The following is a 24,305-nucleotide window of genomic DNA, read 5'->3' as shown; positions in this document are numbered from 1 at the left end:
GTTAATATATATGGATATAGGATCTAGTCCCACCAAAGTCCCGAAAAGTATATGATTAAATTGTGTATGTATAATAATGCTCATGAATCACGATGATTTGGCTACAAAGGTAAAATTTCTGAGTTCCCTAAACGAAGAATTATAAATTATTGTAGGTCCGTAGAGTTATGTCTGACCGGAGCTTGTGATGCGATGAATTCACCAATTTGACAATAAGAGATATCGAAGATTTAGGCTCTGCTATCGTAGTAAAAGTTCAGCATACAAAAAATTACAATTCGCGATCATTCACCATTTTGGGAAAGTTTTATGTGAAAATTTGCAGAAAATACATCAGATAGATTGAATAGCATTGTAGACTTTACTAATATTATTGAAACTTTAAGTACCAATAACAAGGGAAGTAGAAATTACTAGTGCCTTAAAATTTGAAGATTGTAACTGCAGGAAAATAAAAATAAAATGAGTTTATGTTCGTTTTTTTTGCGATATACTTGAAGATAAAATAGTATATATCATTCAGAGTAGATGGCCCTTTTGTGCCTCGCCCAGTTGTCGGCCTCAACTACGTTTCGGCTTTTAATCCCTGGGCTAGGCACAAAAAGACTCACTTCTACTCTTAATGATATAATAATACTATTGTATTTCGTGCGAAAAATGATTGTTTTGTTGGTCCATTCGAATGAGTTTGAAGTCTCGACTTGACGGTGACGAAATAACTATTTTATGAAAGTACATACAGTCTATTGCAACAATAACACGTGGAAATCTTGCTTTTTGGTACGTACGTCTTTTCAGCATTTCTGCGCATTTCTTTAATAGTCTCATACATGTTGACGTAATTTGGACGTAGAGAAGCAATAGCTTCAAATACTCTTTTAATTATTCGACATGCAGAAGATGTTGCGACACCGGTAAAATCGGAAACCGATTTTTGCATTCTACTTGCATAAAATCTAAGGGCCAAGAGCAATTGAGTAACTGGTTTTATGCTTCCTCCTCCGTAATACATATACTCATATAAAATAAAGGATTTGTAATTTACCTGTTTGTAGCAGGTCTAATTCGATTCTGAATCTGCCCAAGTAGAATAGAGGAAGTATCTTGAGTAATTCGAAACCGTTGAAAAAAAAATTAATTCGTCGAAAACTTCTAGGGAGTTTTTTCTTTAACTATACCTTTTTGGTCTCCGTGCAAACCACATATCATTTTCATCGTCAGACGACGATGAACTACTTGTATCAATTGTATTCATTTTTATGATTTAAAAAACACTTTTTGATAGACATTGAGGTTAATTATAGAATTAAATTTTTAATGGGCCAAAATTCTGGCATTAACGTTAATGGAACATTTACTCCTGATGGTACATAAAAATAAATATGAAATCACTTTTTAATTTAATGGTACATACCATTAAATATTAATGGAGGATTAACTAATTCTGTTTATGAGATCGGCCCTTAAATGTATAGCTACCATGCAAGAAAACACTTTCATTATTGAGGTGTATTCCTGAGCTCATTCCTTCGCAATAAATCACATTTGGAGGTTTGATCATTTTGTTACACACTGTAGAAGCCGCGTAATTAATAATAAAATGTACGAATATAATTTTTGGACGTCGCTTAGTTAATAATAATAAGAACAATAAGCAATGAAAGATTTTGAAAGCCACGGCCCTTAATTATACGCAAAACGAATTTCACCGTTTTTCCGGAACTTGAATCTAGTGAAGGCTGAAGTCCAGGTTCCTTCGGGAGAGCTTCGTCGACGACGTTGGTCAACAGACACTGATGTGTATGTGTGTATAGATCCGCTCTTCGGGGTTCAGTTCTATTGGACCTTACGCAGTCCGGGCTTGGGTCTGGAATTCCTGAAGAATCGTCGCTCCAACCAGCCCACACCGATACCACACCGGCACCTGTTGCACTCTAAATCACCACCTTGACTCCCCTTTTGGACACTCATAAACGCTTCGAACAGAAGGTCGTGAACTTTCCCGACTGTCATTGGTTTCCTCGTTTTATATCTTTCGCCCCTCTCACGGCAGTCTTTATCTGCGGATACGGAAAACGCCCGCCACAGGCCGCGCGCACGTTTCTCGAACATTCGAGAACATTCTCGACGATTTAATTTGCGTGAAAATTAATTAAATCGTAACGGTCGAGTCAATGAAGCGCAAAAATCTCTAAAGCCTCTTAATCCTCAAGAACAGCTCGGATTTTGATGATTTTTGAATCAAATGTGTGTTTTTATATATTATTTGAAATCAGAAACATTTTGGTTAGGGCATGTAAATATTTATATTGTTTAAACAATAATTATGCTATTTATGGAAAAAATTCAGTTTTTCACGATATTTATTGAAACTTTGAATAGTAATCGCTATTTAAGTCTTTTTGTTTTCATTATATCATTATAAAAAACTTTAAATTAAATGAAAAATTTCCAAATTTTTTTATAAATAATAGTTATTTATGCAACAAGTGAGTAAAGTAATACTTTTTTTTACGAGAAGGAAAATTTGCCGCTCGAGCGAAGCGAGTGCGCAAATCCGCCTAGTAAAAAAAAGATACTTTACTAACGTTTAAACAATAGAAATATTTATGTGCCCCCACCAAAATGTTGCTGGTTTCAAATAATATATGAAGACAAATATTTAAAAAAAAATCATCAAAATCGGACCTGTTCTTGAGGATTAAGAAGTAAAAACTTTCATTGACTCGACTAACTTAAAAATAAGGTTTGCTTCAAAATATCAATTTGTCCTGAAAAGGCAATAGATAACAAAAGATAATAGTAGATAATAGTTTGATCGGGGGATCGGGGAGGCTATCATATTGGAACCAGACAGAACCAGTCTCACATAAACGCAGATGTACAGGTGTCCCGGAGTTGGGAAAAAGCTCGATAACTTGTTTGTTATTAAAGATATCAACTTTTTCTTTTTTCTAGATGATAACTACGCGCCTACTACATATTCGGAAAATATTGCGGTATATATATAGGGTGTCCCAATATTATAAAAACACTAAAATTATGTTTTTTTAAATGGAACCTACCCAGTTTGATTTCATTTTTGGATTCTATGCTAAATTGTGAATCAAATCTACACAAGTCGTTTTTACTTAAAGTCCATTCATTTTGTATTGAACTTTTCAAGGTCAAATAATTTAAATTTTGGCACTGTAATTATGTTTTGTAAATAGTGACATGCATATAACCAACATAATGTGATTTAGCAATGCTCAATTCAACGTTTACGGTGTTTACCTGCATGTCACTATTTACAAAACATAATTACAAAGCCAAAAAATAAAATTATTTGACCTTGAAAAGTTCAATACAAAATGAATGGACTTTATCTGCCATCGTGTTTTGATCAATGGCGCTTTTCTTACCAGAATTCTGAATTGCAGGGGTCTTTTCGAAAATTCGTACCTTCCAAATAGTTGCACATAAATTAAAATAATTGACGCTATCTGATTCCTGAATATTTGCCGCATCTGTTAAGTGTTTACTCAATTACGTGCTTAGTCGCATATGCCTACTGCGATTTTTTAAACATAACGAATAAAAATGTCAAAAACTCATTTTTTTCAAATGGCACCCCGCATTTATTATTGCACTGCTTTCTAAGGGTATAGGGTTTGTATAGTCTAATTTGAAAATCTAGGGTGCTATCTTAAAATCACTAAAAATCACTAAAATAATTAAATGTTTAATTGTTAAACACTGTTTTGTTGGTTGATTCACCTTTATGGAGTGACCATATTGTGTGATTATCTTTTGTTAGGCCTACTAGATTTTTGTACTGTTTTTTTAACGGAAAAATTGCACCAAATTTAGCGATTTTAGGATAGCACCCTAGATTTTCAAATTCGACTATACAAACCTGCTATTGTTCAAAAGCTTGTCAAAAAAGCTTTCGACCAGTGCAATAATAAATACGGGGTGCCATTTGAAAAAAAATAGTTTTTGACATTTTTATTCGTTATCTTTAAAAAATCGCAGTAGGCAAATTCGACTGAGCAGGTTGTTGAGTAAACACTCAGCAGATGCGGCAAACATTCAGAAATCAAACAGCGTCAATCATTTCAATTTATGTGCAACGATTTGGAAGGTACGAATTTGCGAACGGACCCCTGCAATTCGAAATTCTGGTAAAAAAAGCGCTACTGATCAAAAATGATGGCAGATAAGTAAAAACGACTTGTATATATTTGATTCGTAATTTAACATAGAATTTAAAAATAAAATGAAACTGGGTAGGTTCTGTTTAAAAAAACATAACTGTGTGTTTTTATAATATTGAGACATACTGTGTAAATACCGCAATATTTTCCGAATGTGTAGTAGAAGCGTAACTATCATCTAGAAAAAAGAAAAATTTGATATCTTTAATAACAAACAACTTATGGAGCTTTTTCGCAACTCTGGGACAGCCTGTATATACGTATGAAGAAAAATACGATTAAAATTCGAAATTCACAAAATAATTATGGTAAATTATATGTTTTTAATTTGCTGTAGCCAATTTAGGGCGTGTTCGGTAAGTAGATGGAGTTTGGAGAAACCTTGCTGGAATTTAGTAAGGGGACATTCTTCCACAATGTGTTGGATGGTTTCTTTTTCTGCACCTCATTCACGAGAAGGGTTTTCACGAATGTTCCAGTGAAACAGCATATTACTGCATTTGCCATGACCGGTTCTAAAACGATTTAGGTTACACCAGATTGTCTTGGGTAGGTCAAATCCCGGAATTTGTTTTGTAGGATCCTCAATTAGATTTTTATTGAAAATATCTACGTCTTGCCAGGCTACTTTCCAATAATCAGATTTGGAAAATGGTTGCATGAGAAATTCTTCTTTCCAAAGTGGTTTACGCGATTTTAATCTAAAGAGTGGTAAATTTGCCATGTCTTGTGTTATGGAGTACATGTTCGGTGAATTTTGAAATTTATCCCAAATTCGTTTTGTGACGTATTTTCTTCTAATATCGTACGGAATAATGTGCGCTAAGACATGTAACCATGGTGTTGCAGTAGATTTTATAGTACCCGTTAGTATTCGAAGTGTGGTATACAATTGAGCATCTATTTTGTTCAGGTGTGCACTGTTCTTCCAGGCAGGGCAACAATATTCTTCCGTAGAATACACAAGAGCTAGTCCTGTGACACGTAAAGTGTGTGCATTCGCTCCCCAACTTGTGCCTGCGAGTTTATGTATAATGTTGTTTCTCGTTTTCAGTTTTTGTTGTAACTTTTCGATGTGTAGTTTGAAGGTTAGAGATGAATCCAGCGTTACTCCTAGATATGTCGGGAAATAATTATGCTTAATTGAAGTTTCGTTGGAGACCACTTTCAGTTTTCTATTTTTCTGACTGTTTACGAGATGGAAACAGCAGATGTACAAAAGTACCATGCCGGGCAAAAAATTTTAGCCGTGATTTTCTGTCATTTCAAAAAAAAATGTCATCCATACTATATTGTCATTATGATTACCGTCTTGATTATAATTGGTATTGTTGGTTAGTAAATTTCAAAACTCGAAATTATTTTTTCATTTTTTACTACACAGAACGTTTACCTCAGAATATCTATTTATTGGGTGATTCAAAATGATTGTAGATCAGTATGGTAACTATGAACGAAGATTTATGTGGCAACTGTGTAGGTGAGATAGAGTTGACATTTGTATGACATTTCATAAGCCTGCGTTTGAATTTTTTTATACCATTGTACAGGGTTATTCTAAATAATTGTAGTCGAAGTAGGCGTGAAAACTGAATGTAAAATTTATGGTTGCCGCTCCACATAAAAAAAAAACAAAATGATATGAATAAGTGAGTATACATCGTTCACACACGGGAGTTAAATTGGGTACAAAACAACTCAATATTTCTGGATTCAATCGTTAATTTAACAAAAATAAATAAAAATCTCATCACCGCACTTTTCACCTAAAAAATGACAGTGACAGTGACAGCGACAAAACTGACAGTTCACATGAAAGCGTCAAAAATATAATAACATGGGCATAGCCTACTTCGACTACAATCATTTAGAATAACTCTGTACATTGATTTAACAATTTTCAAAATTGCGCGGCTATGAACTGTTATGGTTTGTTCATAGACGAAGAATAACGCTTAAAGCTCGACACATATACAGGGTCATTAACTCATTATAAATGATTCTCCCATCGCAGTAGGTGTTGGTGACGTAGTTGAATGTGCCCCAAGCCTCATAACATGAGTGAGACTAGAATCGCCGATAGGTGGCGCTTCCGGCGGTAGTGGAAATCTGTTTACTATACCTATATAATTTGTCTAACCTTGCGGGACTGGCAGCACATCCAAAATTTTTGTGGGTTTTCAACTACGATGGGACAATCATTTAATTCATTTATAATGACTAATGAGTAATGACCCTGTAGAATATGCCGTAAGGATTAACACTTTATTAGCGTTTATACACCTATTGTTTCTGTTATTTTTATTTACAGTAGCGGCCAAAATAAAGTAGGACAAGTCTTATTAAGAAATTTAGCCAAAATTGAGTTGTGTAAACCGGGGTTACTATAATAAATAAATAAATATTTTCATAGTAACCATAGAAAGGGCAAGCAAATTTACATTAGCGAAAAAACATTGTCCTACTTTTTTTTGTCCGCAACTGTAACTTGTGGTTTTTATTATATAAATGTTAATAGTAATAGGTTTCAACTAACCCTATCAGTTTTCCGTCGTCTATTTTGAGGTTAATTCACTGTGATAGGCTTGCGTGGGAACTAAGATGAATCAACTTGTAAAGGTAAAATTGTAAACGCATGCGCGAACACAATAAGTCTTAAGATAAAAGTTAACCAACTTTGCTAGCTATGCCCAGGGATGGGCGTCGACGCGTCGACTTTATTTGTCGACATCGACACGTCGACAATACGTCATCAATGTCATCAATGTCGACAATGTCGACAATGTCGACAATGTCGACACTACGTCAACAATATCGACAATGTCGGAAATTGTAATATGTAATGTGAGGTTATGTATGACTTAAATCTCACATGCACTGTCGTATACAGTGAGTTTTTTTTAAGACTGGCCATAGGATTTTACATGCTAATTTTTCAACCCCCTGTTAACTTTTTTAAACTATCGGATAGATTACAACTGAATATCCCAAACTGTCGAAAAAGTTGTGAAAAAAATATTTTTTAAGGCGCCGAAATAATAGTACGTCGAGCGGCCGCCAGAGTAGCGCCATTGTCGGCTCAACCAGCACCTGACGATCTCCACTTTTGGACGCTTTCGGTGCGCTAAAAAATATTTTTTCCACAACTTTTTCGACAGTTTGGGATATTGAATTGTAACCTATCCGATAGTTTAACAAATCTTCCAACTTTGTTCCAAAAATAGTTTGAATATTTTCATCGGAACAAAAGTTAACAGGGGGTTGAAAAATTAGCATGTAAAACCCTAGGCCAGTCTTAAAAAAAACTCACGGTATATGCCAAAAATTTATTATACAACATTCACAATTATTTCAAATTCGAAATGTCTAGAAAATCTGACATTTAAGTTGGCAATCAATAATCAATATTGTGATTTAGCATAATAAATCTATTTTAGGTTATAATTGAATTGTACTAAATCAATTACGGAATTGACAACAAGACGAATATTTAATAACGAAAGGTGATATGACGAGACCTGACGCCAAACTAACAAAAAAATATCTTGGCCTGCTGCGTGTTTAAATCAATCGTGAACAGCTATTTTTTTTAATACAATTGCTCCTACTCGTACTTCATATTAGCTGTGATAAGTGTCATAGATAGACAGGCAACTATGTAAATACGGAAGCTTTGTGCGGGTGCCGGGTGGCATCGGAGAACAACTAATTGAAAGCCGTCAAAGGGTCTGCAAATTGTTTTCTTGGTGTTGCATTTTTTAGGATATATATGTGAGTGAAGGCCAGACTAATAAACCGATGGGACACCAGATGAAGATGTTGGTACCGACTGTTTCATTGTAATTTTACCTTAAAAATGTTTTACCATAAGGGTCATTTTTGTCTCATTCATAATTCTTGTCAAATCAGGTAGAAACTCCGAACGCACAGTCCTTTCCTCAATTACAGGGATCGTTCTTAGTAAATTCAGATTTAATTGTAATACTTTGGGAAATACACCTACACAATGCCTCTTCCTGTATGTGGTGAATATTATAGTTTTATTAGATCGGCCTTCAGAGTCAAATAAATATCCTATATCTTGAAAGTGTGCAGCACAACTGCTGCACTGCTAAACATTGGATACAAAGTGTCATACTCGGCATTGAAATGTTTATTAAAGGCTTTGTTTGGGTCGGTGTTGTTTACAACAATTTGGAGCGTTAAAGGGTGCAATTTTTTGAAGCTGCCAGATGTTCGGTTTTGCCTTGAAATTTTCTACCTAACTCGATCCGGACCGGCCGCAGTCCCGTAGCGAAAACTTTTCTAATACATAATATAATTTTAAAACGTAACGGTAAAAATGAATTTCGTATTTGGTTTCTTAAATGATAGGTAATTGTATAAATTTGGCGCAATCCTCCTTATTGACCAACCGTACTCAGCTTTGGCATTATTTCCAACTTAACCAAATTGTTAATGCGGACCATGTTCGATTTGATTGTTTTGGATTTTTGTTTTTAAATTTACATAGAGTGCATTTAAAACCGTCACTTTTCTTAAATTTTTATTTCGAGAGTAAGGATGTTTTCTGAATGCAATTAAAACTTTAATTATCGGAATCTCGACTTTGTTGACATTGTCGACATTGTTGACATTGTCGACATTATTGACAGCTCCCAATTTGTCGACATCTAGCTAATTGTCGACGCGTCGACAATGACATAGTCGACACAAATTGTCGACACCGCCCATCCCTGGCTATGCCTTATTCCTTATTCTGTTTTCTTGAACGGGTACATGCTACTCCGTAAGTTCAACTTAAGCGTTATTCTTAAGCGGTATTCCTTATTCTTCGTCTATGAACCAACCATTAAAGAAATGTAACCTGTATCCTACCCACACAGTTGCCACATAAAGTCTGTCTCAATTCTAAATTTCCACCAACACTGCACTCTACGTTGGAAATACAACCGGCAACACTGTTTGGTAAAAAATGCGTCAGATTGTATTTGTTAGGTTATCTGTCAATTTCCGTTTTTACAACTCAAAATTTTAGAATAAAGGAAAAGAACTAAAACCTTTTTTTAAATGCAGCAAGTAAGTAAGTAGAAAATCAACTAATTTTAATGTTTTCGAATCATGTTTATTAAATTATATTGCCAACTTTGGTTATAAGAATCCCCAATTTGGAAATATTTTTATTTTGCCAATATAATTCAACAGGTGGTGGAAATTTAGGATATAGACAAACTATACATTTTTGTACATACTCGTATTTGCCATACTTATCCACAAACAGTTTAAATTGATTGGCAGAATAACAATATGCATGTCAAAATTACATGAATTGAATGTGGGGTTACGGTTCCTAAAGGTTTATTTACACTTTACGATTTTCGGGAATGTCAAGATAGTGACCGCTAAAATTTTTTGTCCGCCGTGGTAAGCACAACGGGACGGAAGAACTCCTTCAGGAAAACACTCGCCATATAGTCACCTAGCCACGCTTGCATTACCACGTGTTTCGCCATTGTGTACTGAAACGTTTCGACTTCCTTAACTTTTCCTCGATGTTTTGTTTTTCCTCATTTGGTATATTGTTGGCTGCCGCATTCCCTCGGATGAAATTTTGCGGAAAAATAAGATACACAAATAATGAGAAAAGAAATATTTATGGAACCTACGTTGTGTTTTATTTTTCAGTTTGTTTAATTAGGTTCTAACGAGAGGCCGTACCTTCGAAAGGTTTTTCAAATAATAGAATTAAAACGATTGAGCACACTTCACTTAAATTTTATTAAACAAATAATCGAGTGTGGTGGTGTTTGGTCCCAACAAACAGTGTGAATAAATCAGTGCGATTAATAAAGACTTTGGTGGATATTTGACTCCGGTAGATTTGACTCGCGGTTCGCGAATTAAGATTTGACTCGTGAATAAATGACTAAGCTGGACAAATACAGAAGTTTCTGGCGCAAACAGCATTATACGAGTTTAAGATGCGAACTATGTGATCCGATTTAGATGTGAATTATTTCCCCAATTAAATTGAACCCGACGCGATGCCCTGGAATCTCATAGATCACCCTGGTCTACTCCGGTGGTCGAAAATAAAACGGAAAAAGGTTCTAACAGGGCCAAAGGGTACCTATATTCACGTGTCAGCTGGCCTAGTTTGGTCGTTGACCCCCTTGGGGGTGACGCGGCTAATTTTGTGCTCTTACGCCGGACCACAGCTAATTGACTACGACGGACACTGGCGGTGGCTTCCCGAACTTAAGACTCAAAGACATAAATAATCAATGGAAATGTTTTATAATGATTGTATACTAGTTCGCCTTGACGAGAGCACGTTTCCCCAATCGGTAAATGCAAGAAGATCACATACTTCGCGATAAAGAAATTAATACGAGATTCTAAAGAGTCACGTGGTCATCAAATACTCAAAGAAAATAATATAATCTTTACTTTAGAACGATAAAGAACTAAATGCTGTTTGACTAATTAAATCGCGACTACAAATGTACAAAAATTAGAGAAATAATTTACTTTGTAAATGTAAAGCACGTGGTCACAAAATGGCGGCTGGAAGTACTGAACATACCTCCGGCTACTTTGATGATCAAATCCCGAGTGAATCAAAAAAGCCTTCTTTCTCGTCCGCGCAACCCCCTTTCGCAACTTGACCAAAGTGACCAATCAGCTCGGTTCTACTTTACGCCGATCGCGACACCTTTTCGATATCTCTAGAACTTTTGAAATTACAGTTTCCGTTTTTCCACCATTATTTTAAATGTTTAAATTTAGTTTTTTGTTAGGACCAGACCGAATGTACATAATTTGTTCTTGAATTAGAACTCTGAAAAAGAACACTAAATTACTGACTCTATACAAAAATAAACCTCAACATCAAGAAACAAACACAATTAAAAATGGGGACAGAATTAAACAGGAACACTGAATTACTGACTCTATACGATAATGGAAATCAGCACCAAGAATTAAAAAGAATTAAAATGAAACAAATAGAATTAAATTGAAACAAATTAACATTATTTTGAAACCTAAATTGGCCTTGAAACGCTGTTACGTAAGTGTCATGTCATGCAACTAAATTCCGTTGATCTGCTACTGCTAAAAATTGTTCTACATTAGTTTGATTCCCCAAAACTGTTCTAATTAATAATTAATTCGTAATTTTCATTCTCTCTCTCTCTCTCACTCACACCTCTGATTTCTACGACTACCTGGCTTTACCGTTACCGTGTTGTCTCTGTTTTCTACCGACTCCCTTTCTACTTTCCTAACTAAAAGTGCAAATCATTCTAGTTATTTTCTACGATAAAGCGCTCTGTTTCTAATTTGCATTTCTCGCCCTTTAATTACAAATATGCCACAAATTTGAGAATGCTAAAAAAAAGTAAATTAACCTAATGAACATTGCTGGTTGGTTCTCTCAATTTGAAACGTGCTAACATCAAATTCATCAATTCAACCCCCCTGATTTTAACTGGACTCCCCAAATTGTCGAACGAGTAAATTTTTCAATGTTTCTTTTCCCATGAAAACTGTTATCTTTTTGTTGTGTTCGGACCGGGCGCGTACCTGCATTTTCAAAGAAAGGTTGGCAGATTTCACTTGAAGAATGTGGTAACACTCTTGCCGACAAAACAACAATAATTTACAGCTGACCAGCATTTACGTCACAAAAGAACGTTATTTAAAATATTTCGTTGAAATTATTTTAAAAATTAAAATTCTTAATTTGTCGAACCTATTGGGACCGTTACAGTACCTTTGTTTTGTACTATTGCGGCCAAATTTCGTCCACCCATTTCTCGTCATTTCACAAAAATTGGGTGTAGTGTAACCTTTATTATCATTATCATTGACGTTTGCAAATTACAGTTTGAAATTTATTACTGTCACCCATAAGAACATTGATACAATATGTCAACATGTGAAATGAGGTTATTCGTTCCTAAAGGCTGCTTTAGAGCTGAGTGGAATGATTTGAATGACAGTTTTGGACGAAATTTTTCGTCCGCCATAGTAATCTTCATAACTTTTTATAGAATTGGCAAATTTAAAATTAAACTTGACAAATGTCAGTGTTACAGGTACCGTTGCGAGAGAAATGCATCCAAGTAACCGGAATTGCCTTTTCAATTCCGATTAACTCACTAGCGTACAGCAAATTTTGATCAAATTTTCAATTATTTTTATTTCGAAAACGAAAAGACTTTTAAGGTACCTGTTCCAAATAAGGCCCGCTCGAAAATAAGGCCCACTAATGATATTGGCTTAATTATAGAAATCTCCAAATATACGACAACATAAGGGCTTCGTTTAGCATGAGTGCATAAAATTCGTACAAATGACCGTACCAGATATGTTCAAATTTCGCGGTAAAATAACATTGCAAAGTTCACCCACCAGTGTTGTTAAAAAGCGGGAAAAGTAAATGTAAGATTTTAAGGTATTTACCACAAATTTCTGCTTGAAAATAGCATTGCAGTATTCCTTGGAAAGTTCTTTTTCATTGCATGCATTTATTTCAAATCTGCTTTTAGCTTCTTTTTGTATCATATCTTATACCCTTTAATGTGAGCTGGTTTTAATAAGGCCCGGCAAAAGAGTGGGCCTTATTAACACCGTAGTGGGCTTTATTTCTTGAATTATTATTTTGACAGAAAATCAAATAAGGGAATTTGGTATCGTCCCTGATGTGACACCTGTGAAATGATAAGTATGCGTATGTGCAAGAATTGTTCCGTTTGGTACCATGAAGCTTGTATAGGCCTAATAAAAGATAATGATTTGGATTATTTGTGTGGTTCATGCAAGTGAAAGTTGTTTTTATTTAAGTATTCTAGAGGAAAATGATGTTTTATTAACTTTTATCGAAAATTTAATGGGGCCCACCCACATCGTACGCAATAAGGCCCACAAACAATGTTTTTTTGAAAAAGGAATAACTTCTTAACTTCTTTGTTATTATTTTTTTTATTTATATGTTTATGGTATTATGTTAGGAAAAGAATAAACTTTCATTTACAACCCACATCCAAATTTCGTACTTGTTTTTACTAACCGATATTTGAAAACAAAAATTAGGTGGGCCTTATTTGGATCAGGTACCTTATTAGTAACGTTTTTTGTCACCTATTACTGGATTTTTTGGCAGCTTATATCGGGACCACCCTGTATATGTTGTTGGTGTTCCACTTCTGATGTCGCTAAGTATACATCTCATTTTTATTAGAATAAGAATCAATTACCATTTAAAGGAACCTGTTGTAAATATTTTCTCTATGAAAATAGTTAAAATTGCTAATACTCATACATTCTTTTTCCCGTAAATTTATCTGTTTTTCATTTAATTTACCAGCCTTGTATAAATGCAATAATTGTCTTTAAAATTTATAAATCAATTTATATTCTTCAATTCTTTCTGATATTTCTAATCTATTATATTACCCCAGCGCCAAGAGATAAACAAACCAGTGGAGGTAGAGCCAAAGAAGATAATCCAGATGCACTAAATAATAGTTTGTTCGATACCTCCATAGAAAGTGAGTCTGCATCCATGGTTACCAGTGGGTGAAAGTTTAACTTTCGCTCACTCTCTTTCGTTCATTCATGTATAATTGAAATTCGATTTTATGAAAAAGAATTTGTTTATTGAAAATAATAACCAATAACAATTCATCATATTTACATAATTCATCACAAGGACAGCCACCGAATATGCTCATATTCAGTACAACTTTCTGAAGGATCCACTCTTGGTCCGCCGCTTCCAGTAAAAACTTGCAAACATTGTTTTTTTTTAAGTTTCAGCTTTTTTTGGCTGATAGTTTCTACATTTTGTTTTCAAAAAGGAGGTGAGACTGCTGAACCTGTATTATTTATTTTATTTTTCTAACACTAATATCTTATACTGTTTCTATGGTGCATTTGAGCTCACACCTTATGTTTCCCATAAAATACGCTTTTCTCTATAAGACACGTCGTCAATAGCAACGTATCTTACAGAGTCATAAAATACGCTCACACATATTATTCAAGTAACATTTTATTAATCATTTTTACAGTAATTATCACAAAAGTGAAAAGTACAATTATTGAATTGGAACTGCCACATTGGCTTCGTGCTCTTGTTCCTAACATCTTCTTCTTTAACTTCTGCTGTTTCATCCAATTCAAGTGCCCGGCCATCGAAAACTTAATGTTCCCGCAAATTAAGAGGGGTCTTCTATCTTCGTCGGTTTAAAAAAAATCCTTCTTTTTTTCTTTATGCATTTCTAATCTAGAGGCATATAGAAGGATTTTCCGCGATTAATTCATTTTCGGTAGTTTTGCAGGGTCCGAAGTTGCCAATAACTACCTTCAAGTAATTCTACTGCAAAACTTTGAACACGTTTTTCTCGAAATTGCCTATTTAAAAACTGCGACACGCATTCTGAGCACTGTATTGGACCGATTTAGCTCATATTTAGTCTACATATGCAGAAAACAAGTGGCTATCGTCGTACAGAGTTTTTTTCGTTACATAAATGTTTGCGTTTTTTATTCTCTTATAAAAAAATGTCAAAAATCGCAATTTTTCTTTTAAATTGCAGCTATTTTAAAAATTTTGCACTTATCAAAAAAATGCTCCCTGCGACTATAACGAAGGAGATTCTGTTCAATGCCATATATTTACTTTTTGTGTCAGATGAATAGTGTTCCCGGAAAACGTGACTTGCCTCGCAAAATGCATGGTCATATTGGGCAGCTTATGGGACCCACTATTTTCTTTAATTTTTTTATAACAAAAATATAGTTTACGTTTATCATTACTTTGACAATAAACTGCAAAAGATCGTAATTATACAGGGTGCGTCTGCTTAAAATTTATATTTGAATATCTTCGTTATTTTAAATGACTGCTCAATGATATTTAGTCTTAATAAAGGTTGCATTGCCCTCTTTACATAGACACTACAAAAATTAACAAGGATCTGGACAGAAAAGGAATATTCAAGAAAAAAATTAATGAAAAAAAATTATTTTCAGCATTTTCTAACATTATAACTTTTAACATGCATATCAAATGTTTCTGTGTAGATTTTCTGTCTAATAATCATCCTAGTGCTTATTATTGACGAATAAATTAATGTTAAATAGACATTTTCCAGACTTCATTCACCAGTGTGTATTTACGTAAAAAAATACTTCACGGCTTACTGATTTACAAAAAAAAAAACATAATTAATTTATTATTTGACGTCAAAGTAAAAAAGTTCGTGAAATCTTTGAAATAATCTTTTATACAAGATGTCGTTCTCACAGCAAGAGAAAATTAATATAATTTTACGTATGGAGAGTGTCACCGGTGCTAACGAGCCACAGCAAGAATTCTTCAGGCCCGTCAAGAAAATGATAAATTTTCCGAAATGAATATCAGACAAATTGTAAAGCTGTTTGAAGATACTGGCAGTGTTAAAGTTTTGCCACGAGTATGGGATGCACTCCCCAAAAATATTAACTTTCAAAATGCCGTTGTTGATTAGGTAACTGAAAATCCACACACAAGCACAAGAGCAGTAGCGGCTACACTGAATCTCTCACAAAGCACGATTATTAGAACTTTAAAGTCTTTGAAATTTCATCCATATGAAATGATCCTGCAACAAGAACTTCACTGAGGAGTTTTTATTCCAGAATTGAAAGGTGTGTGGAAGTTAATGATCGAAATAAATTTTGAGCATCTAATTTAGTTATAATTATTTTGAGGACATTTTTTAAATTTTCTGTGCTGCTAATTGTGTTGAATTTATTTCAGAAATTACTATCCCACCTCCACCTCAGATATTTTGATTGTTATTATTTAGTATGTGCTTAAATTATTTATTCACCTTCACCCCCTTTTTAAGCTTGACGCACCCACTTCCATAATTGCCACTTTTATAAATAAAAACAAAAAAAAATAAGGAGGGTACCGGCTACCGGGTACCCCATGATTCATTGTTTAAAAAATAAAATTAATAACATTTGAATTCGTTTTATTGAAAACTTACTTTAGAATAGTTGAGTAAATTTTTCCAGAGAAGACTGATCCCTAGGATGTACCTACACCGGAGTTTGTACATACATACCCATTTGAATTTTTATTGTATTTTACCGAATAGTTCAGTAGTAAAAGAATTTTAAATAAGATAACAATGCCCCGTCAAATTGACGTATCTAAATTATTTTCTGGAAAATAAGTCATCTGTGAAACAAATTCGTAACAACTTTTTACGCATAAACTCTGTTTTGAACACAGCTGGAAAATGAGTTCTTTTTAACACTAATTTATTGCGTAGTCATCAGTAAAAGTGTAATAAAAACAATACAGGGAGATACAGAGGTCACAGCTGAATATGTTATATTCCGTAATTTGAGAAAAAGCCAAAAAAAATTAAAATTACTGCGGTTATTTTTCAAATAACTCTGTATCCTTGCAGGTTTAGTTAACTTTTGTTAAGCACATGTCAAGAGGTCATTGAGAAATATAATATTGCTAAATATTGTTTACCTTAATTGATAATTAAATAAAGGAGAATTTTATAAATATTTAGGTATTAATCAATCAAATCATATTCAACACTCAATTATAAAAGAAAATTTAGAAAAGCAATTTTATTTAAGAATTAAATCTATTTTAAAATCAAAATTAAACGGTAATAATTTAATTAAAGCAGTTAATACATATGCTGTTCCATTACTGACCTATTCTTTCGGTGTTATAAAATGGTCCAAAACTAATTTACAGAACATAAACATTAAAACTAGAGTTCTTTTTACCAAATTTAGTAAACACCATCCTAAATCTGCTATTGAAAGATTTAATTTACCACGCGAAAACGGTGGTAGGGGTTTTTCAAATCTAGAAATACTGCTACATAATCAAATTGCTTCACTAAAAAATTATTTCCTCAATATAGCTCGTGATAACACCTTTTTTAATGCTTAGGTTTCAGCCGATAAAGGCTACACACCTTTAAATTTAAGTGATAATATAATTTCAGACATTGTTAAGCCAAATATACCTGACACAATAGCAAATTTAAAACAGAAGTCTTTACATGGGAGATACTTTAAAGAACTGGAACAACCAGAAGTTAATATTCAGGCCTCTCATGCATGGCTTAAGAAATCAAACATTCACCCTGAGACGGAAGGATTTATATTTGCAATACAAGATCGTGTAATAAATACAAGAAATTATAAAAAACACATATGCGGATTTGCGGAACTGAAGGGGAAACAATTGAACACATCATTTCTTCTTGCACCGTTTTGGCTCAAAGCGAATATAAAAAACGTCACGATATATTCGCTAAAATTATACACATGAATTTAGCTGTTAAATTCAATTTATTAAAGAATACACAACCACATTATAGTTATACACCAGAAAGTTGTTTGGAAAATGACAGTTACAAGTTATATTTTGATAGAACAATTTTAACTGACATTCATATTAAGCATAACAGACCAGACATTATAATTTTAAATAAACAACAAAAGCAAGCATATCTTTTAGATATAGCTGTTCCAAATTCACATAATATAACACAGACATATAACACAAAAATTAATAAATATTTAGAGCTGTCCGTCGCTATGAGAAATCTTTGGTGTTTAGAAAAAAAATCGATTTTACCACTTGTAATTTCAGCAACGGGAATAGTACCGCAATCTCTTTTTAAAAATTTAAAAATTCTGGATTTAAATAACACATTGGTAGTTGAAATTCAAAAAGGTATATTATTATACTCATGTCACATCGTGAGGAAATTCCTTAACATTGACACAGAACATAATACACAACAAAGTCAAAATGCGGAGGCGAGACGCCGGTAATTATGTTGATAAGCACTGCACTATTACTTGATAGTAATATCCGTAATAGTGTATGTACTCCGGCAAAATTGCCGTGCCGCCGGGTGGAGGTGGGATAGTTTTTTTTTTATTAAAAAAGATATTCGGATATAAAGTTTTAGTAGACGCACCTGTATATCATGATAACTTTATACGATAAAAAATAAAATGTGAACGCATGAAAAACGGTGTTCAAAGCTAGAGATCATCGAGAATGTTCTCGAATGTTCTAGAAACGTGCGCGCGGCCAGTGACATTGCCATCTAGATTTCTAGAACACAAGGCCAAGGCCAGACAGCGTGTGACGTCACTAGGAAGGCCAAACGTCAAAATTTGCTTACATTTTCAGAAAGTACCAAATACCTACGATGTTTTAGTCATTCTAATCGAAGATTGAAAATTGTGCGATAAGCAAAAGCTTGGTGACAATTGTATCACGGTATAAATCACCCAACCTGGCACATTTAAAATTAGGCATATGCAAAAATATTTATGAATCGCTATGAAATATATTTGTTTAATTTCATATTTATAATTCATCGAACGTCGCAGAAAACATTGAAACCTGGTAAATATTTTTATAAAACCATATAAGTTATATATAACAGTTAAATAAATAACAATAAATAGCAGTTTGTATGTAAAAAGAAAATGTAAGAAGCACTTGTTTTGATTTGATGTAATTTAAATTATTTATTTCCACCTTCTAAGTAAATGACACTTTATAGGTATTTGTGGTAACTAAGTAAATGGGTAATTACAGGCAGAGCCCTGTAATATTTAACAGGCACGTAGAAGAGACCTGTAAAAACTTTACAAGGCTCATCAAAAAATAAATAATCAAAACTAATTAAATGATTTTTTTTTAAGTTTATTACAAACACAAATAAATTTAACTATCAATTGTTGCAATTACATACGTTAATAATGCATTTTGATCCGTTTCGCAAGTCATTTTCAAATCGCTCCTGGGATCTAATCAGTAGAGAGCCGCACTTGCAGCGTTGGTAGTTCCGTAGTTATTTTCTTGCATTTCAAGAAAATCGCCTTCAAAGTCTTCATCGGGCATTAAAGCCATTCTTTCTTTTCTTTCTTTTTGCAACAAATTTCACAATACTTCTGACAGTATTTTTGTTGTTTATCTCAACACCATGACGACGTAGGTATAATTGCCCCACCACCTTTCATTACAAAATTTTTATAAACATAAATAACAATTAAAAAACGAAATTTAAAGACTGAAGGTGAAAATAAAAGTTTGTATGCAACTCGCTTAGCAATTAATCTTTACTGGGCTTACTGGCTTATGGAGACTCGTTCCTTACGCCACTCGTCCAACAAGTGCCAGCGCGCCCGTAATGATTAATTTACTAAGCTCGTGACATAAATAACTATTACTAAGCTCGTCACATAAATAACTATTACAATCAACATTACAATCAATTAACTCCTTTTGAGAGGGGTCGAACTGATCCTTTCGCCAAATTGCCAGAAGATTGAGTGGAAGCATGGGTCAGAAACGCGTAGAAAAGGTAATGGTCAGGCACGAATCACGAATGAAAGTAAAGAAAGGCGTCTTCTGAGACTGGCTTCAGTTTGAGAACCCGTTTGAGACAACGCGGTCGGTGGAGGCTACTTTTGGAGTACTGTTTTGGAAAGACAGGTGTCTATACGAACAATTTACCACAGAATCTGTTCACATGGCTTAGCGTTGGGCTTCCTTTAACCCCAGAGCATCGAGTTGCCAGGATCGAATGGTGTATGCTGAGGGAGCATTGGATCGATGAATGGCATCAAACTATCTTTAGTGATGAATTTCGGTTTTGCCTATGACAATCTGATGGACGATTGCGTGTCAGAAGACCTAGAGGACAAAGGTAAATAACGCATAACATATTATGTTTAAAGCGTTCCCCACTCTTTCAGCTCAGTTATTATAAACTGCTAAATACCAGTCACTGAAAAGTTTATTAAACAAACTTACCTCATATACAAGGTGATTCGCGAATAGTGTCTGATTTTAGCGCCTTTATTCCTGCAACATAAACTACTCTCTCATAGAATACTTCGCAGTTTTTCAATTTGATTTTTTTTTTTGTGATAATAGTAATCCGATTTCAGAAAAATGAAACAATAGTGTCAATCAAATGTGTCAAAATAGTTATATTTTTGTAAATAAATAAGATACTATTCGTGAATCACCCTGTAGTATGGAAAACTGATTAAAATCCATATTAAGTGAGCCATAGTTTTATTCACATGACGCAGGTAATTTGTTATTCCCCAAAATGAAACCGGAAATTTTTTCTCCTAATACAGCAACATGTTATTGTAAACAAAATAATTAAATAAGGTACCTATATAGTAGAGCGTAGAGCAGAAATCAGCAGTCGACCGAAGTAAACAACGAGATCAATAACAATAATAGAAAAAACTATGGCATTCAAAACTTGTGCTTTTACCAAAAACTGGTTAGTAATAGCAGTTATAGTTTTGTGTTTGTGTACAGAGTATTATTGCAAATGCACTGGGGGTGCTGATTGTACTAGTTGTACAGCAGCATGCACTGGTTGTGGAAACTGTCCAAATGCAGCAACGTGTACCGATTCTAAAAATTGTGTCAAGGCAGTAACATGTACTGGGTCTACAAACTGTAAAGCAGCCGCAACATGTACTGACTCAACTAACTGTTACAAAGCTAAAACCTGTACCCGTTCAACAGGATGTCCCGGACACTAAAATTTTTTTATTGTCAACAATAATAAAACACAAGTATTGTTATCTAAACTAAAACATAATTGTAAGCTTAACCTGTATTCTATCCAATCTGTCCCTTTGCCTCCCAAGGAAGATAATTTTGTATTGGGAGAGAAAGGGTTATCGGACAATAATAAACTAATATAACTGATATAACTAATTTTACTTTAGATTCCGCTGATTTCATGATATTAGGATAAAATGAGAATTTGTCCTATTTATTTTTATGATAGGTATTATTACGTTATTAAATTTGTTCCTTTTCCTTTCGAGTTACCTAAAGGAACTGGAGTTAATAGTTAACGATTTAAATTTTTATTGGCTTTGTGTCGTGTCTCGCAGTTGGCACCTCGAGAATTGATCGAGACCCTGGATGGAGATGCTGCCCGGAGTTCGGGAGAGTAATAATACAACGGTACCTATCGAAAATGTTTATTCAACAAACGAAGAGGTAAACGTAATGTAACCCTGTCTAAATCCGAAAGGATTCTACAACAAAATGAAACGATAACGCCGACTCCGTTCTCCACAAAAACAAAATTCGAAGTAGAAGGAAAATGGAAAAAAAAAATTAAACTAACCGTAGGAAGGATGACCGATCCTTGCGACGGGCGCTAGCACCGCTACGCCGCCCACACTAGCGGGGAGATCCTCGGGTTCCTTCCTCGTTTCAGATAAAATAAAATAAAAAAATTCTAATTGCGATAAGATCCGGAGAAGAACCTCGCACAAAAAGTCGTTGGTGAGTGCCGATGCTCATTTTCAGACAAGGTCGATGACAATGTGATAATGATAAGAAGTACTATTGCGGGCAAAAAAAGTGGGACATCAACGTCATTATCTTGACTTTTAAAGTGAAATAACCCTTATCTAATTCTAACCCTATTTTGAATTGATTGAAGTTGTCATTAAGTATTGTAAGTTGTAGCGAATGATTGTAAGTAAGCACGTAGTGAGTATTTATTTAATGCAAAGTCCGAATCAAAATCTACCTTTATCAAAAGAAGAGGGCATTTGGAAAAGAAAAATAGGAGTATAAAATAAATTTTTAAACTGTCAGCTGGCATAGTGTACCAAAAAAAATGACAATAAAGCTTGAACTACATCGAATTTTTCAAAACTGAGAGAAATTTAATGTCCCACTTTTTATGCTCCCAATAGTACAAAAAATTATGAGATTTTACGATAAAGAAAAACTAAGATGTAACAAAGCTCCCAATTACGTGATTAACAATAAATGAACAATGATAAACGAAATTATACAGTGTGAAACAAAATGATTATCATCTAGTTGGCTTTGGAATTCTTTCACATGTAAATTTTCCGACACCGCTCCACTCTTTTTGAAGTTGCCTTGAAGTTCAAATTCACAATGATTACAATTTATGAATTGAACTAACACACGATTAAAATGTATACCATGCAAGAAAACACATTCATTAATGAGGCGTATCCCTCTGCAATTGATCTCTAATGCAAAGGTAACTAGATGAAAATCATTTTGTTCGACACTGTAGAAGCCGCACAAATAATAATAAGATGTATAATAATTAGGGTTACCATATTTCTAAAGCTCTAAACTGCGACATTATGGCCCGGTTGTATAAAGCTTAGTTAACATCTTGTCAGCTAACAACGCGTCAAGTCGGAAATCCGCCCATTTGATTGGCTGATTCAAATAAAATATCCTCCAATCAGATCGCTTGACATTATGTAAGTTTAACAACGACTTGACATCGCTTTCTACAACCGGGCCCATATCTATTATCCGTTCACCTGACATCCGCACTGTCAGTGTCATTTTTTATCCAAATTGTTCAAATGTATTATCGAATTCATGAAAAACTAGTACAGCAAAATTTTGTTGGAGTAAATTGGGCTACATGAAAATGTCAAATATAAACATCTGTCATTATGACAGTTCGAATTTAGCAATGCTCAATTCAACGTAAATAGTTATTTACATTAGAGTACGGGATGTGAATTTTCCGGCACGACAACTGGTTTCGGGCACGATGGCGCAGCCGAGTGCCTGATTAGTTGGAGGGCCGGAAAATACGTCCCGTACGACATTTGTATTAGACTTTTCGGCTGACCAAAATATTAAATCTTTTAAAAATCAAGACTAATTTTATTGTAGAATTTGACATCGTCAATAAAGAATCGAATGCTGTGGAATCAATTCCTTGACGACCGTGACCGCTCATTTGTTTTTTTCCTAACAAATTATTTGCCGGCTAAATTTTCACGGTCGCGCTTCAAAATTTGATTTTGGTGTATTAATCCAGTGAAAAAAATGTCTAGTATATAATATAGAGTGAGTTAAATGTGACACCAGAGGCAGTACAACTATGGCAGGACTAAATTCTGAATTATTACCACAAAAATCGAAACAACGTTACATAGGACAATTTTTTCTCACGAAAGTATGTAATAACTATTCTTTAATTCACAAATTTTTAATAAACCATATTTTATTACAGACAATTTTATTAATAGGTGTTTGTGGTGCCTGTCTCCGAAAGGAGTTATATACTCTGAAAATGGAAAATGTCAAGAGAAGATATTATATTGATAACTGACACAAAAACCAATATTTGTAGATCGTTTGCCATTACCAATTCAAACTAGGTTGAAACTGTGAAGAAATATATGGAAGTCAGGTTAAATTGGTATTAAAACAATTTGAAATAAAATTGACAAATATTTGAACCTTGATTGCCCTATGGACACAAGATTGAAGTTCCTAAAATGATTCGTGATGACTGATGGCCTTCCTTCAACATCAAAAACAAAATGTACTGTGTTGCAGCTACAGCTCAAACAATGGTGAGTTGTGTCACAAACTTCGATAAAGTGCTTTAATCTACTTGAATTTTTAGCAGTTGCTTCCAATGTAACCATCCAACATTGAGAATTCCATCATCAGTACCGTAAGAGAAGCACCAGTACAACATATTGACATTCAACCCAGAAGTAATAAAGCTGACAGTTACCAAATCGTTTCTGCATTGTTCTCTAAAGTGGAGAATTGTAACAATAATGTTTACAACTGTAATTTTACAAAATAAATTATGTTAATAATGATGCAAATTATTAAAATGTCTTGTACTATCGCGGCCAAAATACTTTGGTCGTCAATTTTTGACACTTCAAATGTAAATCAAGTATTAATGTCAATATACATGACAATTTCAGATTATTCTTGTCAAAAATATGGCACTTTCAGTTTTTGATAAATATAGAATCGTCTTACTTGCTTCTGAAGGTTGTCTAAACCGCGACCATGTTGATCTTTTGCTTTTGAACCCTGCCTCCACAGCTGGGATTTACCCCACCCGTATGACACTCATAGATTAAAATAATTTTGACAGTAGTAAAAAATAAGGTTAAACATCCTAAAGTTTGCTTTACAATTGAATGTCATTTATGTCACATTGACGACCAAAGTAT

General features: G+C 34.0%; 1 long non-coding RNA gene across 1 annotated transcript in view; it reads left to right on the top strand.

Moving 5' to 3' along the window:
- LOC138138939 (uncharacterized) overlaps window positions 1–23,936 on the top strand; it is a 165,684-nt gene extending 141,748 nt beyond the window's left edge. The window contains exons 2-3 of the long non-coding RNA XR_011162162.1: window positions 23,484–23,681; window positions 23,735–23,936. This is a non-coding gene — a long non-coding RNA (uncharacterized lncRNA). The remainder of the gene's footprint in view (window positions 1–23,483; window positions 23,682–23,734) is intronic.
- Window positions 23,937–24,305: the final 369 nt, after the last annotated feature.

The sequence above is a fragment of the Tenebrio molitor genome, chromosome 9 (assembly GCF_963966145.1).
Source record: "Tenebrio molitor chromosome 9, icTenMoli1.1, whole genome shotgun sequence".
Lineage (NCBI taxonomy): Eukaryota > Metazoa > Arthropoda > Insecta > Coleoptera > Tenebrionidae > Tenebrio > Tenebrio molitor.
The sequence above is the reverse complement of the archived record's forward strand: the minus strand, read 5'-3'. Positions and strand labels throughout refer to the sequence as shown.